This window comes from Crocuta crocuta, unplaced genomic scaffold (assembly GCF_008692635.1).
Source record: "Crocuta crocuta isolate KB4526 unplaced genomic scaffold, BGI_CrCroc_1.0 scaffold408, whole genome shotgun sequence".
NCBI lineage: Eukaryota > Metazoa > Chordata > Mammalia > Carnivora > Hyaenidae > Crocuta > Crocuta crocuta.
Window position 1 is genome coordinate 1,982,556 of NW_027527444.1, and position 18,558 is coordinate 2,001,113.

The following is an 18,558-nucleotide window of genomic DNA, read 5'->3' on the forward strand; positions in this document are numbered from 1 at the left end:
TTTCAACCCATATTAAGGGTTGAATTATGTCATTTCAGCATGCAATCAATATGAACATAATAATGAGACATTTCACATTCTTTCTTTGTACTAAGTGTTTAAAACCTAGCGTGTATTTTACACACACAACACAACTCTATTGGGAGTAGACACATTTCAAGTACTTAACAGCACCCGGGGACCGTGGCCACCATATTGGACAGCAATCTGTAATTTAACAAGTTGTCTGGGTGATTCTCATGAATGAGCACGTGTGGCAAACATTGGACGACCCCTAAGGGGGCTCTCCATTATCATAGTCTATCAGGGTATCATGGGGCAGGGGTCCACCAATGTGTCTACCACTCACTTGGCAATTAACACGTATTCATAGTTTCAGACCATCCATTTCACAGCTCATTCACTCTTCCCTGTTTGCTCTCTCTCCATCCTCTGTCTCTAAGTTGACAGTCGGGGCTTCTTAAGAAAGACATAATGGTGCTGAAGATGATCTGAAGAAGAAGATTTTAAATGATCAAGAGGATAAGGAAGCTGTCTTATGAGGGTAAACTAAAAAGAACAAAACTCTTCAAGCTAGAAGAAGAAGAAAGGCTGAAAGGTAAAGGCTGTCAAAGTCTGTAAAGTCATCAAGGCTGAACATGAACGTTCCAAAATCCAAACATAGCCGAAAAAGAGGGGCTACTGGATGGCTGGAAATAGTTAGCTTTAGGACAAAGAATGAAAAAAAAAATACTTCTTTAGGCAGCAGATCCAGAGGTTAGAGAAGTCATTTCCTGTGGTATAGCAACAAATAAAAGCAAACAGATTCAAGCAATGGCTTGAGACATAACGGCTTGTGAAATCCTGAAACATTTCATATCTCTGTAATAAGTAGATAAGTTTGGTGTTAGAAAGAACACTTTACATCTGTCCATCCATTCATCTGCCCACCCCTATATCCGGTCATTAAACTTTGTAAGGGGCTGCTCCATGAAGGAGGTTTTGTGAGAGGTTTTAAAACATAGAACTTCATTTAATACATATGACAATCATGCAGAAAAGATATTATTCTACCTATTTTACAGGTTAAGACTAGGCTCAGAGCGGTTAAGAGCCTTGCCCAAATGCCTTTGGCTGCCGAATCATGTTAATGCCTGTTTTGCTTATTTATTTTGATTTTTTAATGTCTATTTATGTTTGAGAGAGAGACAGAGAAACAGAGACAGAGTGCAAGTGGAGGAGGGGCAGAGAGAGAGGGAGACACAGAATCCGAAGCAGGCTCTGGGCTCTGAGCTGTCAGCGCAGAGCCCAATGTGGGGCTCGATCCCACAAACCGTGAGGTCATGACCTAAGCCAAGATCAAGAGTCAGACGCTTAACTGATTGAGCCACCCAGGCACCCATAAAACTGCCAGCATTTTAACTAAGGCCAGTGGTGTTTACAAGGAGCAGGATGTGGAGCCAGATGTCTACAAAGCTGTCCCAGAGCATTCTTAGGTGCAAGCAGAGAAGATCCTTCTCTCTCAGAAGATTAATCACTGAGGCTGCGTTCACCACACCTCATGAGGCCAAAGCCAGCATTCCCAGCGCCCTACCACATCCGGGGTTGTGGAAGTTCCGGGCAGCGTTTCCAGGGGCTGCTGCATTGCTAACAGGCAGTGCAGATGTATTCAATCGGTTTGGTTTGCTGAGCTTTCTTGGGGCAATTCAGCGTGACAACCTTTAGGAGATACTAATGACAACCGTGAGTTAGAATCCCAAGAGTGTGCAACATCACAACTAGGGGAAAACATTAAGATCATCTTTTCCAACTTCATTGTTCACAGTGATGGCCTGACTGCTATGTGTTAGTGACCCTAGCCCAGAGCTGGGGTTAGTGTCGACTGCCTGACCCCCTGTCCAAAGCTCCTTCCAGGCTGGCGGGCTTTGCGCATGACGTCCTTTGACAGCTAATGCAAAGCAACTCGGGATTTGACATTTCCCAGTTCTTGACATTTGATGGAGATGCCTGAAATATGTCACATTGGACTGAAAAATCATTAGGACTAATAACATGCAAAAATGATTTACAGCTTGTAATTGAAGAGTTAATGTTGGGAAAAGTTATTCTGGGTGACTTCAGGGGAGAAGGGTGTATCTCCCACATGGGCTTTGCTATGTCCTACTCACCTGCAGGCCTGGCATCTGCTGTTTTCTCCATCTGCGGTGCCCTCCTCGCTTGTCTGTCTTTGTTGGGGCCACGTCCTGAGAGAGCTCACGTGTCTTCGTGAGAACAGAGCAAAGTAGGCTGCAGTAGCAAATAGGTCCCAGCGCCTCNGGCTGTACAGAATAGTTTTAGCTTGTTGTAGTCCTATACAAATGCACAAACTTATTACCAAGACCAATGTCAAGAAGATTTTTCCCTATGTTTTCTTCTAGGAGTTTTATGGTTTCAGGTCTTACATTTAAGTCTTTGATCCATTTCGAGTTAATTTTTGTGTATGGTGTAAGAAGGTGGTCCAATTTCATTCTTTTGCCTGTGGATATCCAGTTTTCTCAGCACTATTTATTTATTAAAAAAATTTTTTTAATGTTTTATTTATTTCTGAGAGTGCGAAAGAGACAGTGTGAGCAGGGGAGGGTCAGAGAGAGAGGGAGACACAGAGTCCAAAACAGGCTCCAGGCTCCAACTGGCAGTCAACACAGAGCCTGACGTGGGGCTTGAACACACGAACTGTGAGATCATGACCTGAGCTGAAGTCGGAGGCTTAACCGACTGACCCATCCAGGCGCCCCCCTCAGCACTATTTATTAAAGAGACAACCTTTTCCCCATTGCGTGTTCTTGGTTCCCTTGTTCAAAATTAGTTGATCGTATATGCACAGGTTTTTGGGGGGGGCTCTTAGTTCATTTCCACTGGTCTATGTGTCTGTTTTTATGTCAGTATCATACTGTTTTCATTACTGTAGCTTTGTAATATCATTTGTAATCAGGAAGAGTGATGTTTGCAGCTTTGTGCCTCACCCTCAAAAATGCTTTGGCTGTTGGGGATCTTTCTTCCCATACAGATCTTAAGTTTTTTTTTCTTATTTAGTAAAAAAAAATGCTGTTGGAATTTTGATCAGGATTGCACTGAATTTATAGATCACTTTGGGTGGTATGGACATTTTCACAACATGAATTTCTTCAATACCTGCCCATTTATTTGCATCTTCTTCAATTTCTTTCATCAGTGTCTTACAGTTTTCAGTGCACAAATCTTTCACTTCCTTGGTTAAATTTATTCCTTAGGTATTCTTTTCTTTTTAATGCTATTAGAAATGGGATTGTTCTCTTAATTTCTTTTTTGGTAGTTCACTGTCAGCATATAGAAACCACTGGATTTTATGGGTTGATTTTCTATACTGCAACTTTACTGAATTTGTTAATCCTAACAGTTTTTATGGTGGGGTCTTTGGGTTTTTATGGATAAGATCATGCCATCTACAACAGGAACAATCTTACATCTTCCTTTCTGATTTGGATGCCTTTTATTTCTCTTTCCTGCATATTCACTCTCCGTAGGACTTCCAGCACCGTGTTGAGTAGACATGGTAAGAGTGAACATCCTGCTCTTTCTATGCTAAGAAACCCCAGCTGCACCAAACATATGCATGGAAGCAGAGCAAACACCCACAGACGCTTGTAGACTCGCTGGTAGCCCAGGATGTGAACAAGACACAGTGCCTCCCTCAAACTCACACAACTCACTCCATCATGATTCCCTGAGCATGTGTCCTGCGATAAATACTGTGCAAGCGAGCACAATGAGACAGAGCATCTTGAGCTTACAGGGTCTTTATGGAAAATAGCAACAGNGTGTGTCCTGCGATAAATACTGTGCAAGCACGAGCACAATGAGACAGAGCATCTTGAGCTTACAGGGTCTTTATGGAAAATAGCAACAGTAACATAAGCAAAAAAGTAGGTTCATGGAATGGTACATGGCGTGGACTTTAGAAAGAAGAATAGGGCAATGGGGGCAGGGATATGTTCAGTAAAGGGAGTGAGTTAAATGAAGCAAAGGAAGAAGCCCATGTGAGGATACACAGAGAACACAGCCTGGGCAGAGGATGCCACAGGGAAGAGGTTTTAAGAGACACATGATGCACACATACAGTTCATTCCACGCAGAGTAGATGTCGGTGAGGATGATCTTTCTGGGGATGATGATCTCAGAGCTGGAGTAACAGCAAAGGGTTCGAACCCGGAGGGGCTATAGGAACTGACATTGGAGAGAGAGGGTTTCACGATTCATGTCTCCTTGGTCGTAGATGTAATTCTGACGGAAAGTGGGTGCAGATGTGTGAGCTGTGAAGTAACTCGGCCTGTGTGGCATGGCTTATGCGGGGACAGAACAAAGGGAGCAAATATAGGTGCCGGGAGAGCAATTGGAAGGCAGGCAGGAAAGTAGGAAAGTGTGCGGCCGAGGCTGGGTGTAGCAGGGAGGACAGTGAGAGTGGCTGAATTCAGGATGTACTTTGAAGATAAGGCCAGGAGAACTTTGTGTAGATTTGATGTGGGCATGAGGGGGGACAGGTTCAGAGATTATTCCCACATTTACTTGTGCTGAGTGATGGAGCCACCTCCTCACTCTTTAAAAAAAAATGTTTATTTATTTATTTTGAGAGAGTCACAGAAAGAGAGAGAAGCAGAGAAAGGGAGAGAGAATCCCACACTGTCAACACAGAGCCTGATGCAAGGCTCAAACTCACAAAGTGTGAGATCATGACCTGAGCTGAAATCAAGAGTCAATCGCTTAATCGACTGAGCCTCCCAGGCACCCTGACCTCCTCACTTCTGAGCAGACCTGGGTTCTAATGATTTCTCTAGACATAGAATCTGGCCACTGTTGAGTAATTGAAGTGGAGTGAATCTTTTTTTTTTTTTAAATGTTTATTTATTTTGTGAAAAAGAGAGAGCATGGTCGAAAGGGAAGGGCAGAGAGAGAGGGAGAGAGAGAACCCCAAGCAGGCTCCATGCTGTCAGCACAGAGCCTGCTGTGGGGCTCGATCCCATCAACTGTGAGATCATGATGTGCACTGAAATCAAGAGTCAGACACTTAACCCACAGAGCCACCCAGACATCTGGTGAAGTGGAGTGAATCTTAACATCACTCCCTTGCCATGGTTGTAGCCAGAACAATAAATGCTCTTGGCTCCTAATGGCCTTCATGACATGTTCTGTGGCAATCACACTCCTCAGCTCTGGCAGGTGGTTGACTTGGAAAGGGTAGGACTCTAAGATAGGCTGGTTCACACTCATGGGCCATCAGTAGTGACAAGGCTGAAGCTCACCATAAAGCAGGGCGGGGATGGGATTCATTCTGTGTAGAGGAGGCACACCGGCCTGCTGTTCTCATTAAGAAAAGCATGATCCTCTACGGCACAACACACTCATGGGGCAACATTTGCAGCGTGGTCATGTGAGCCAGGCCGTGTTCTAGGTGCTGCCTCGGCTTCATAACAAGGGCTTCGTGGTGTAAGGTCTGGCCAGGGGACTCTATAATGAGAATCTAGCAAACCACAAGGGTCAGGCAGACAATAATTTGCCTCAATGGTGGATAAAAGGAGAAATTCCGTGAAAGTGGTCATTATGATCTGGAAACCAGTATGGAGCAATCCCAGAGAATGGATTTCACCAACAGGGTTCCAATGTCTAAAAAGTGTACAGAGGAAAGGAAAGCCCAATAAGACCTCAGGCCTTAGGGGACGGGTTATGGCCAAGAGAAAAAGGAAAGTCTCAGTCGCTAGAAGGCAAGTCAGAAACTGGGCTAACAGAAACTGGCACTCTCTGTAGCCTGCTGTCTAGGGAAATGGCAGAAGACTTGAGAGGGTATGTTCTCATAATGGAGAAACAGCCCAGCTGACTTACATCCCTCTCCTGCGGTCCAGGACTCCGTGTGATTTCTCCAAGGACAGGGTTGGACCCAGAGTCTGAGTCTGGTGGTTAGATGCTTAGCTGCAAAGATTAATCACTTGGTGGGGCAAGGAGCCAAGTCTGACCACAGAGAGAGTTCACTGTCATTAAAGGGTACCGCTGGGAATTAATAGGAACAAGGCACTACCATAAAGAACGTCATTTATAAGGGTAGGGCTTTCCCCCTCACTTAGGAATCAACGTCCTGGAAAACCCAGGTACAAGTTAGTGTTGTCTTTGTGATGGGCATTGAGTGGTGAGGGCAGGAAGGTACACACACCGAAGTCAATGGTGTGATCAGACAGGGCCGGGCATTTTTGGCAGAGTCATGGTAAGAAGGCAACGCAGGGAAATGTGACAGGAGAAAGGATGGGGAAGACACATTCCCAGCTTGGTACGAGACCCGGGAGAAGTGCACTTGGCTGAGTCTTCTGGAAATTCTGGTCAACGGAGAAGCCTGACTGCTCCTGTAGTGGTGAGTCTGCCTGGTGGCTGTGTGTTCAATGGATCCTGGGTTCCTAGGCGAGCGCCCCAAGGACAGACAGCCAGACAGAAGCTCTATCACGTCAAGACCCAGGCTCGGGAGTCACACAGGGGGTCTTCTGACATGTGCTCTTCATTAAAATGCCTTGTATTCAAAGAAAAGAGAACAGGGGCCTTCCTTTTCATAGGAGGAATGTTAAAAATGTGCAGGCCTGTTTTAAAAGCACCATCATCCAGGCTCCCTCACAGATTATTTAGGCTCCTCCTGCCCTCTCACCTCCTCCCAAGACGCCCCAAATCTCATCTGTCATGGGATTCAACTCGCAGTCTCTCCACCTGAGTGTGTCCAGGTACAGATGGGCTCCTTGGGGTGGCTCACCAAGCCCAGCGCCCTCAGTTCCCACCTTCTGGAGACTGAAGGAAAGACACAGGTCAGCAGCCCTTCCACCCTACAACGTGTGAGTGCATTGATAACAGGCACCGTTATCTCTTTGTATCCCCATGATGGACACAATGGATGTTAAAGGCTGTGAAGACACCCTCTTGCTGTTTTTCTAATGCTTCAGGATGAAACCCTGCATCCTTCCCTTCTCTTCCCAAGTAATGGAATTCCTTACCATTATCCTCTCTGCCACCGGGGTTCAGGGATTGCAGCAGCGATCAGTGGTAGGACCCAAGAGAGGAAGCAAAGGGCAGTGCTCTGTGCACATTACATCAACGGAGGACACCAGCCGGGGAGGGGCCTGTACAGGGTATTGGGAGAGCACTAAACCCTCATAAGTTCCCTAGGACTGTAGCAATTGTGCGTTGCTCTGGGGACCCTGTTCAGCCAAGGCTTCGTTGCCTTTGAGATTTCAAGCCAACTACAAAATCAACTACACAGAGGCAAGCTTCTGTGGGCCACTTTGACAATCAAATCAATCTGCCCCTGGCCATGAACCGAGAGATAGGAAAGGTGTTGTGTTAACCAGAACCTTGCTGTGCTTCATTACAGGACCAGGGATGCCCAGAAATCAAGGGGGATCTCCTCCCTGACACACTTCTGTCCCTGCCTTCCTCCTTGCCTAATGTCACCAGGTGCCCATTCACACAAGGTCTCATGAGAAATACTTCTTTTTTTAAAAAAAAAAAAAAAAGAAGAGACAGACAGAGAGTGCGAGCAGGGGAGGGGCAGAAAGACACACACACACACACACACACACACACACACACAGAGGATCTGAAGCAGGCTCCAGCTCCGAGCTGTCAGCAAAGAGCCCAATGTGAGGCTTGAACCCACAAACCATGACATCATGACCTGAGCCGAAGTCAGACGCTTAACTGACTGAGCCCCCCAGGTGCCCTGGCACAGGAAATACTTCTAAAAAACAAAGGGTGCTAATAATAGAAGCTCATTTAATCTTTACAATGAGACCTTATCTGAGATTAAGACGCTGCAACCAAGTGAGGTCTGGCAGGCTAAGGGTCTAGAGCTAATGAAAGGCAGAGCCGAGGTTCAAACAGTTGATTCTGGAATGTGTTCCACCTTGCTGTGGAAGTCAGTGTGTTTTGAGCATAGATGCTAAATGACCAGCAATAATTTTATAAACAGATTTCTAATACAGGACTAATGATAAACATATCCTACCTGTAGTTCAGGAATTCCATGTAGACCAATAAGAATGCACTGAATACGTGTACATCCATTTAGAGGTTACAATGATTGGGTACCATGTATTGGGTGCCTTTCGGAGCCAGGCACTATACTATGCATCTTACATAGTTTACCAAAATTCCATATGTTTGCAGTGTAGTTATTACAAAAATGGGAATTAAAGCATTGAGGATTCAAATAGGCTGCCTAATTTGCATAGCTGGCATGTGACTGGATTGGGTCCATGCACTTCCCAGCTTTCCACGTAGAATTCCCGACATCCATGTGACTTGGCTGTCTCTTTACAGCCCTCCGTGTGGTATTCTCCCCCCACCATCTCCATGAAGTCATCAATCTGCTAAAAATAATTTCTGCAGCTGATGGGCTTTTGGTGTAGAAAGCTACCTCTATATCCTCCCTAGAAGCCTACGGCCAGGAAGCCAAGGTAGGGGAGCCCTCAGAAATCCCACAGTATTACAGCCTCCAGGACTGAGGCTGTGTTCACTCTGACTTCTGCCTCGTCTTATTTTTAACAAGGTCAAGGGCATCTACAGATGAGGAAAGGGAGAGGGCTCTCTCTCTCTCGATGGTGTCTTGGGCACCCGAGGCTGTCTGCTAATCACTCCTGTTTCTTTTGCTTCTCAAATACAGCCTAAATCAGAGACAGAGAGAGGTATCCTTCACAATTAGGTCACCTCACATAGACTTGGCTACACCCAGATGGATGAGGGTAGAGACAAACCTCTGTATTGCCCGGATGCTATGTGCCCTTCAAAGCCCTCCTTCATGACCAACGGGGAATTTTCTCACTAGTGCTGTGGAGGAAGTTAAGTAGGGCTGTCTGGTGCCTGGGCCACAGCCCTGCAAGCTTCACCCAGAAAGCTCACCTTGAGAAATGGGGGAAAGGGGGAAATAGGGATTATACACGCTTTGTCTATTATCCTTTGATTAACATTAGACGTGGGGCTTTGTTATTAGTTGTTTATACATTAATAATTTTTATGTATTCCTAGTGTATTGACCCTTTTTATTATGAACTGACCCTCTTTACTCTAGCAATATTTCTTGTCTTTGAATTTCTTTCCTATGACATTGTCTCTCCAGCTCCTTCACAATTACTGTTTGCATAGAATACCTTATTTCACCCTTCTATGCTCAAGCTATTTGAATCCTTGAATCTAAAGTGTTTTTCTTGGTGGCAACATATAATTGGATTTTGTGTTTTTTTATCAAGTTTGAAAATCTTTGTCTTTTGATTAAAGTGTATAGAACACGCACATTGTCAAAAGTTCATAAATAACAGAAGCAGAGCCAATGAATGAGTAATTAGTAGGAGTATATTGTGCACGCACCAAAAAGTTCGCAAACCGGAGCTCTGAAGCCAAATATGGGAGGAGGCTCCAACTGTACGTTGCTTATGTAGTAAGAAGGCAGTGGCTATGTATTCTTCACACTGACCGGTTATAATACTACAATTTTCTTAAACGATAGCGAATTGGTTAGCGGTTACCTCCTGTCAACCTTGGGAACCAGTTCAAGGTCTGCTTATGATTTTCAGGAGCATAAGCAAGAAATGACCCAGGTCAAATTAGTCTTGGCTTGTATGACTAACCTGGCTTTTGTCTGCTCAGGGACTTTTCCAGGTTGGTTTCTGTCTGTTTTTGATTTTAACAACATCTACTGCAATTATCGACATGGCTGGACTTGCATCTATCTCATTTTGCTGTTTGTCGTCTAGTTCTCACCTGCTTTTGTTCCTCCACCCTTTCTTTACTGTCTTTTTTTGTGTCCAACCTTTTATGGGGTGATTTTTCTTTCCTCTGGCTTTTAGGTATAGTTTAAGCAACGTTATTGAAGTAAACCTGACGTTCATTAGAGGTGCTAATGTTTAAAGTTTAGCCACTGGTTAAGTTTTGGCATGTATACACCCATGAGCATCATGGTGCCCTGCCCTGTCCTGTCCCCCTGCCCCATCACCCTGCCCACCCCACCTGTCNGTCCCTGCTCCACCGACAACACAAAACCACTGGCATGATTCCCATCAACATGCATTCGTTTGTATAATCTAGAATTTTATAAAAATGGAAACCAACCATACGTATTTGTTTCATCTGACTTCATTCAACATGAGTATTTTTCAAAATAATAAACAAACAAGCAAACATGATTATTTGAAGATTCATTCAGGTTGCTGTGTATCAACAGTTCATTCTTTTAAATGATGAGTACTACTCCGTGACGGATAAATGACAGATAGATAGATATACATATATTAACACAGATATATGTGTATACTCAGTTTTGTTTTTCTATTCACCTATTGATGGACATTTAGGTTTTGCTCAGGCTTAGGCTATTATAAATAATGCTGCTATAAACATTCACATCCAAGGTTTTGTGTGGATACATATTTTATTTCTCTCAGATATATAGTTAGTAGTGAAATTGCTGGATATTTTGGTAAGTATACTTTCATAAGATATACAATTTGAAACTATCATGTCTGACTCTGAGGCTTGCCTTTTTGTTTTCTTCATGGTGCATTTTGAAGGAAAGTCTTTAATTTTAATGGAGTCCAATCAATCAGATCTTTCTATTTACTCATATTTAATCACTGCATGCTCCATCTTTTTATATTTCTTTATTTTAAATTCTTTTTTTAAAGAGAGAGAGAGTGTGTGTGTGTGTGCAAACAGGGGAGAGGGACAGAGGGAGAGAGAGACTCTTAAGCGGGCTCCATGCTCATTGCAGACCCCAATGTGGGGCTCACTCCCATGACCCTGGATTCATGATCTGAGCTGAAATCAAGAGCCAGATGGTCAACAGACTGAGCTTCCCAGAACCCCTATTTTAAATTCTTTATGTTATTTTTAATTATCTGTGTTTTTGGAATCTTTTAATCAGTATACAGTTGTACGTTGTGCTTTAATCCACTGTGACAATTTTCACTATCCTGCATGGTCTCACCTGGCAGTAGCAGGGATATCTGCACTTTTTTTGGGGAGAGAGAGAGAGAGAAAGAGAAAATACGTGGGGAAGGGGCAGAGAGACCGGAAGACACAGAATCTGAAGCAGGCTCCAGGCTCTGAGCTGTCAGCACAGAGCCTGATGTGGGGCCCAAACCCACAAACCATGAGATCATGACCTGAGCCAAAGTCGGATGCTTAACTGACTGAGTCCCCCAGGCACCCCATGCACCTTTAATTTCATCTTACATTCTCCATGGTATGTAAGCAGTGCCAGGCATGCAGAAAACCCTCAGAACAATAGTGGAGTTATTTGGTGCATCAATCATATTTGTTGTCTGAAAGCAGATTAAGGTTTAGGATTCATATCCTTCCTTCAGAAAGACAAATGATGATGTCTGGAATATGGGGGCCTCTACAGTACCGCTCAAAGCCTCAATGCCTTTTAATCAACTGGAATCAATATTTGACATCTATCCATCCCTCCAAATTCAAAAGAACCTATAGATATGTGCTCGTTGAGAACATTATACACACTTATGCTCCATTATCCTTTCATTAATATTGGGTATGGATACAGACACAGGCCTCCCCCCTCTGACACAGGCCTCCCCCCTCTGACACAGCCTCCCCCTTCCTTTGGAGGAGGTTGCTTCTTACTAACAAACATTTGGCATCTGCCATCCTGTGCTTGGAAAAGACCTTTTCATTGCACCCCATGGAAATGTTGCGTTTTCACTCAGGTAGAGTGTGACAGGTCTCACTATACTTGCCAGGTTCCAATGCAAGGGGGCAAAGAGCTGTGATGTTTGAGATGAACTTCACTTCAAGGTTTGTCTTGAGTGGCCCTGCCAGCCTGCACCCGCCAGCCTGCACCCACCAGCCTGCACCCGCCAGCCTGCATCTGAGCTCACAGGTACTGTGTTGTCTCAGGTCTTGCTTCACCTTCTCTCTCCACCATTTTGCATGAGCCAAAGGCAAAGATGTGTGGGAGGGCCCACCAGAGGGCAGGTGCATGGTGTGAGCTTGTTCTGTTATGCCTGGCATGCTTGAAAACAATTCATAACCTTAAAAACACAAATGGGGAACTTCCAGACACCGTGAAGGGCCAGGGAGAGGCCATCTGTATGAGGGTCTGCCTGGATGTCTCCAAGGGCAACATTGTATAGGCTTCCTTATTCACGTCTTATTTCTGGTGCAGCTCACATGCCTCATCTCTGCATTCCTACAACGGAACTATGCATTGCTTCATTGGCAGCAGCTTCACCAGCAGCATGAACACACGTGGAAACAGAAAGTTGGGTCCAGCTCCTTGGCATACATTTTGGGATAAGACGTTACCTATGCTTGTATGTGATGCCGACGTGCTGGGCGGCAGAGAAAACAGAGCTCTCAGGCCAGAGCCCCTCATAGTGGGAACTACTAAGAGGTCAGTGGCTTACAGTTTATTTGCCCATCTGATGCCCCTTGTCCTTGGCTAACCATTGGCTTTTAGGCTCTTTCAGACAATTTTTGATAATGAAGATTATAGGGCAATAAAAATACCCGGTTCTGGAAATCACCCCTGCCCTTGCTTCCCTAGCAATCGGAGGGGGGATTTACATTCCTGGGGTACACGGATCGGCTTTAGTGGGAAGGGTGGGCCTTGTACCTCAGTGGGCAGAGGAACAGCTTGAAGACACGGGGTGGGCATCTTCCATCCTCAAGAGCACTTCCAGGCAACCCACAGAGGACAAAGACCTCGTGTACGTGACATTGTCCCAAGTCCAACCGTGCTGGGCTTCTTTGGTCCAGAGGCTGGGCCCACTGGCAGGAATTTGGAGTCAGAAAGTGTTGGCTCTGGATCCTTCTCTGCTTTCAGCCTCAGATGCGATGAAAGGCAGCCATCTGCTGGGAGTGTTCTCGGGTTGGCATGTGTGACCACAAGTTGGGCTGACTCTCTGTGGACAAGCTGGTGACACGGAGGAAGGCTTGGGCACATGGGTGAGGCTGAGAAGGGGCTCAAAGGAGGAGTAACAAATGATGAGCTTTGCTGGACCCACCCTGTTCTCTAACCTAGAACAGGATCCGGAATGAGGCATCTAACAACCCTTTGGAGGGTTCAGCTTCTGCATCTGCAAAGACAGAGGTGTCTCAGTGAAGTGGGCTGGGGTGGTGTGACCAGTAAGATTTCTTACTTACTGAAAAGGGGCTTTAAGGGAACTAAACAACAGCCACATATTTCCAAAGCAAGTTAACCTGGGTAACCTAGGTTGGTGGTCATTGCTTCCTTTACTCTGAAAACAGGTTTTCCTGGGAAACTGTTACACAAAGCTTAAATGTGCTAATCTTAAACCCTGTGAAGGGTAATCTATTGATGACATAAACCCCCAACAACTTGGTTTCACTGCAGTGGCACTGAGAAATAATCTCCAAATTAAACTCAGTGATGCAGTCTGAGATTTCTTATTAATTTTTCATTGGAATTATTGAGTTTATTAAAAAATAAAAGAAACTTTGAATATTATCTATCCGGCATCCTTCCAAGTGCTCCAAACTGTTACCATAAACATGCTATTTAAATGATGAGAACGTAGTCTTAAAAATCAGAAATGCATATTTACGGCATCCCATGAAAATTTAATGGTTAAATATTGTGTGCTTTTCATTCAATTATTGTCCAAGCGAATTATGCATATGAAATACCTGGTGCTTATTTCCTTATTTACATTTATGAGAAGATCCCCATGCAGATGGTGCGTTTGGAGGGGCAGGAGGGCAGAGGCCGGCTGCACTCAACAGCAGCGACCATCTGAAGCCCAAATTGGAAGAACAGAAGAAGGGTTTGAGAAATGTGGTGGGCCTTGACAGCTCTGGTCTCTGGCAAACAGTACTGGCCACTAATAACACACCTAATTCCATAGTCATTGCTACACCGCTGTGCATGTCTCAGGGCTGAACTTGGAGACAAATCTTTCTGAACAGCCCATGGTACCCAGTGTCTGTATTTTACAAATGAGGACGGAACACGCCATCTTGGTCTTCTTGTCCCTCACCTCTGAACCATCTACCTGGCAGCAATGCATAATTGACTCTCTCCACGTAGGCCCACTTGAAACTTGGCCTCTGGAATCATCCTGACCACAGCCTGGAGCAGAGAGTAGCAGGGATCTTTATGCCCCATTCTTCAGCTGAACTTTGAGCCAAATCACTGGTGCTGCCTGGGTCTTCTGCTCTGTTCCCGGGTCCCATGGCTGGATTCTCGCCTCCTCTCCCAGCTCTGACTCCAGTTCGCAGACCCTGATCTCAGATACTTGTTCCCTTAGGCCTCCTTGGAGCCAGTGGTTTGGCGTTTGCGTGGGTCATCTGCTCTGCTCCTGCTGGATTTAGCTCTGCGATGGCCTCTGTTCTTCCTGAACATTCTCCATGCTCCTCTTCCTTGCTCTTTATGGCACTGACTCCTCGGTTTTAGGTGTTGTTCCTGGAAACCTAACTCTACATGGTTAATCCAAAATTGATGGCCACTGGTATCACTGCCTACTGGCCACCATGCCCTCCACCTCGAGTGGCTGGCCAAGTCCACTCTCTGAACCTCCTGGCTTTCTGCTACTGGGTGGCTTCTTGATTGGGACAAGTGAACCATGTTTGCAGGAAAGCAGCTTCTGGTTTTCATCTTCTCCTAAACTGGGCTGTTCTGACTCCCCCCAGCTCCCACCCTGCAACACTCCAATCTACCTCCCAGGTGGGAGTCTATCTGTCACTTGGACCTCAGAACTCCCTTTGCTCTTGTCCTTTAGACACCACTGTGCGTTGGTGGAGGCGTACCGGCCACTGGAAATCCCTAACAGGGAACAGCCAGAGAGAGTTCCCTCCTTCTACCCAGTGGAGCTGTTTAAGGCTCCTCCTGTTTGCCCCTCATTCCTGTCCTTTCCTTACCCCTCTCTGTTTGTAGGATGCTGTGCTCTGACACTAGACTCCCAGATCCTTTAATCAACTGGTTTCTGGATTCAGCTCAGGGGAGACTTTGCTGGGGAATATCGTCCTTTCCTGCTTCAGGCAGTGCGTGTGGCAGTGGCCACTTCTCCCCCAAGGTTCTGGCTCCTGCACACGGCCCCTAAGCCTCCCACTGAGGTCCAAGCTGCTGAGGAATGCACACCAGGGAAGGGGGCTGTTATTACATCTCCTCCCTTTACACCATTGCCCGGGGCCTTCCGTGGTGCTCCTGGGACGGCTCCTCTGGGCTGCCTCACTGTGCCCTGTTGAGATGACTCTCGTCAGTGAGTCCTCCATTAACTGGTAACCTTCAGGTATAAATGAAGTCACGCTATATTATGCATATGTCAACTTTAATAAGACACAGCTTCAGAAATACTAAGATGTAAACAATGGTAAAGTATAGAATGGCGTCTGTATCATCATCATCACTCCCCGTTTTGAAGATTGAATATGGAAAGCATATCCTTGCAGGAATTCTCAGATCATTTAACATGTGTAGTCCTACAAAAATCATATGATTGTACGTATAGGAGGATTAGGAGGAACTTAATGGAGGACGATGGGGAAAAAGAAGGGGGGAAATGGTGGGGGAAAGGGAGAGAAGCAAACCATGAGAGACTCTTGAATGCTGAGAACAAACTGAGGGCTGATGGGGGTGGGGGGAGGGGGGAGATGCATGGAGGAGGGCACTGGTGGGGATGAGCACTGGGTGTTATATGGAAACCAACTTGACAATAAACTATTTGTAAAAAAAAAATGTGTAGTCCTATTCTTATTTAGTTTTTTTTTAAATTTCTCATTTTTTAAACTTCAGTGACAACAGCTACCTTTTTGTGCCACATCTATTAACAACCAAGGGGAATATGTTTCCACAGCATATACTCAGAATATTAAGTAATATCTGAGAAGCACATGGTTCATAGTAGACCTCAAATAACCCATCCCTTCATTCCTTCTTGCTTTCCTGTCCTTCCAGCCTGAGGCTGAGTTTTAAACCTTCAGTGGAGAGCTATTTCATCTCTGCTTTTCAGTGAATGAAAATCCCATCTTTATTTTTTCATGGGACAGTAGACTGTTGGGTCCATGGGGACTGTGGTGGGCAGAATTCTGAGACTGTCCCCAAAGTTCTCAGCCCCTGGTATACATACACCTCCTGCCAATTATTGGCACACGAATCAAGGTGCTGCTCTGAAGGGGTTTCCAGAACTAATTAAGAGCCCAAATTAGTTGTCCTTAACATAGAGAGATGATCAAGGTGATCTAATCAGGTGAGCCCTTATAAAACAAGGCAACCAAGGCCTTTCTCTTCCTAGAGAAAGAGATCATAGCATGAGGGTATTCATTGCATGAGAAGTTCCCCTTTATTGGCTTTGAAAATGGAAGCAGCCATGTGACAAACAATACAGGTGATCTTTAGGGGCCAGAGCAGCGCCCTTTGACAGCCAGCAAGGAAACGGGGACCTCAGTCTTACAACCACCAGGAACGGAATCTTATAGCCGTGTAAGCTCTAGATGAGGATGCGGATGGGTGGAGCCCCTGAGCAGGGACCCTGACCATGGCACACCTGGCCTCTGGCCCACAGAAATGAGAGCTAATTAACAGGTGTTGTGGGTGTTAATTTATTATGCAACCATACAAAAATAGCATAGGGACTCTTCTTTTTGCAGAGGGGAAACTAAAGCTAAGAGGAGTGTAGTGGTGTCTCTTAATCTCTTATGTGACTCCCACAGGTACCATGCCAGTCCCCAGAGGTGGGGTCAAGGTGCTCATGCTGGGGTCTCTTTCAAATGACAATTTTGTAGGGGCAGCTGGGTGGCTCAGTCAGTTCAGCGTCTGACTTTGGCTCTGGTCATGATCTTGCGGTCGCAGGTTCAAGCCCTGTGTTGGGCTCTGTGCTGACAGTGCAGAACCTGATTGGGATTCTGTGTCTCCCTCTCTGCCCTTCCCCCACTCTCTCTCTCTCTCTCTCAAAAATAAATAAGCTTTAAAATATTTCAAAATGACAATTTTGTTAAAAAAGAGAAAACACTTGGTTTTCCATCAGATTAATCCTCAAGGGTTGCAGTGTTTGCTTGTCTCTACTGCAAGCCCTGAGCTGTTGGGTGGGTGTCCTCGGTGAACTGTAAGTAGGGTTAGTTCTTTGTACTTCCTTTTCTTTATTTCCAATTTAGAAACAGGTGCAGATTGTGTGACTGCATTAGTGCTGTCCTTCGTCTGAGCCAGGATGTGGCCGCTGTTTGCCCAGGATCCTGTTGCAGATGATCCGAACCCAAGCCACTCCCAGCAGGGCGCCCCTCTGTGGTGGGAAGACAGATGGCTCTGCACTGGTGACGAAGCTGCTTCTCTGTTGTCCTTCCCGGCTGCTGGGCTCCATCTGCTTGTCCTTCCAAATTTGGCTTGTGATGAGAGGGTGCAGCGAGGAATTGGGCTTTGGGGATCACATGCTCTTCTCCATTCTTCACTGTTTCCTGGGGTTCCGGCACCAAAGTCGGCTTCAATAATGGCACAAGAAGTCGCTATTTCCATATGCCAGTCATACACTCAGGCTGATGACTCTTTACTGCTAGGTCTGCCCGCCTCCATTGGCCAACCCAGTGTACCCCCAAAACACTACGTGGTGTGACTTGAAGACTCAGGACTGTCGACTCTGCCCTGAGCCCAGCTGAGTAGGCAGCTCTTGATTAAAGAAGACCTTGTACCACCATCACTGCTGCACACCTACAAGCCTTCCTACACATCTCTTACTACTCCATCCAGACTCTTCTATGTCCTTTAGGAGATGCCAGAGCTGAAAAATAAGATATAAATCACCAGAGAAATGCAAATAAAGCACAATGAGCTGTTACCCCACACCAGTTAGGATGCCTATTTTTGAAAAATGAACCAAAAAAAGATAACAAGTATCTTATTATTATATAAGTATCAACAGAATGGAGTTTCCTCAAAAAAATTAAAAAGAGAAATACCGTATGGTCCAGCAATCCCACTTCTGGGTATTTATCCAAAGAAATGAAATCAGAATCATAAAAGTTATCTATGCTCCCAGATTCACTACAAAATTATTCACAATAACCAAGCTATAGAAACCACCTAAATGTCTGTCAATGACTGAATAGATAAACAAAATGCAATATATAAACACAACGGAATATTACCGAGCCGTAAAAAATACAGAAATCCTACCACCGTGATAATATGGATGGACCCGGAGGACAATATTCTAAGTGAAATAAGCCAGATGTGTAAAGACAAATACGGAATGATCTCACTTACGGGATCTAATACAGTCAAACTCCTGGAAGCAGAGAATAGAAAGGTGGTGGCCAGGGCTGAGGGGAGGGAGATATGGGGAGATGGTGGCCAAGGATACAGAATCTCAGTTGTGCATGATGAACACATTCTGGAGATCGAGTGTACAGCATGGTGATGATGGCAACAATATCGTATACTTGACATTTCTAAGAGTCTGTGTGTTCTTATCAACACCACCACCGAAGAGTAACTATGCGAGGTGGTAGATGGGTTAATTAGCTTGATTCCGGTGGTTATTTCACAATGTATATATACTGTACATTGTACACCTT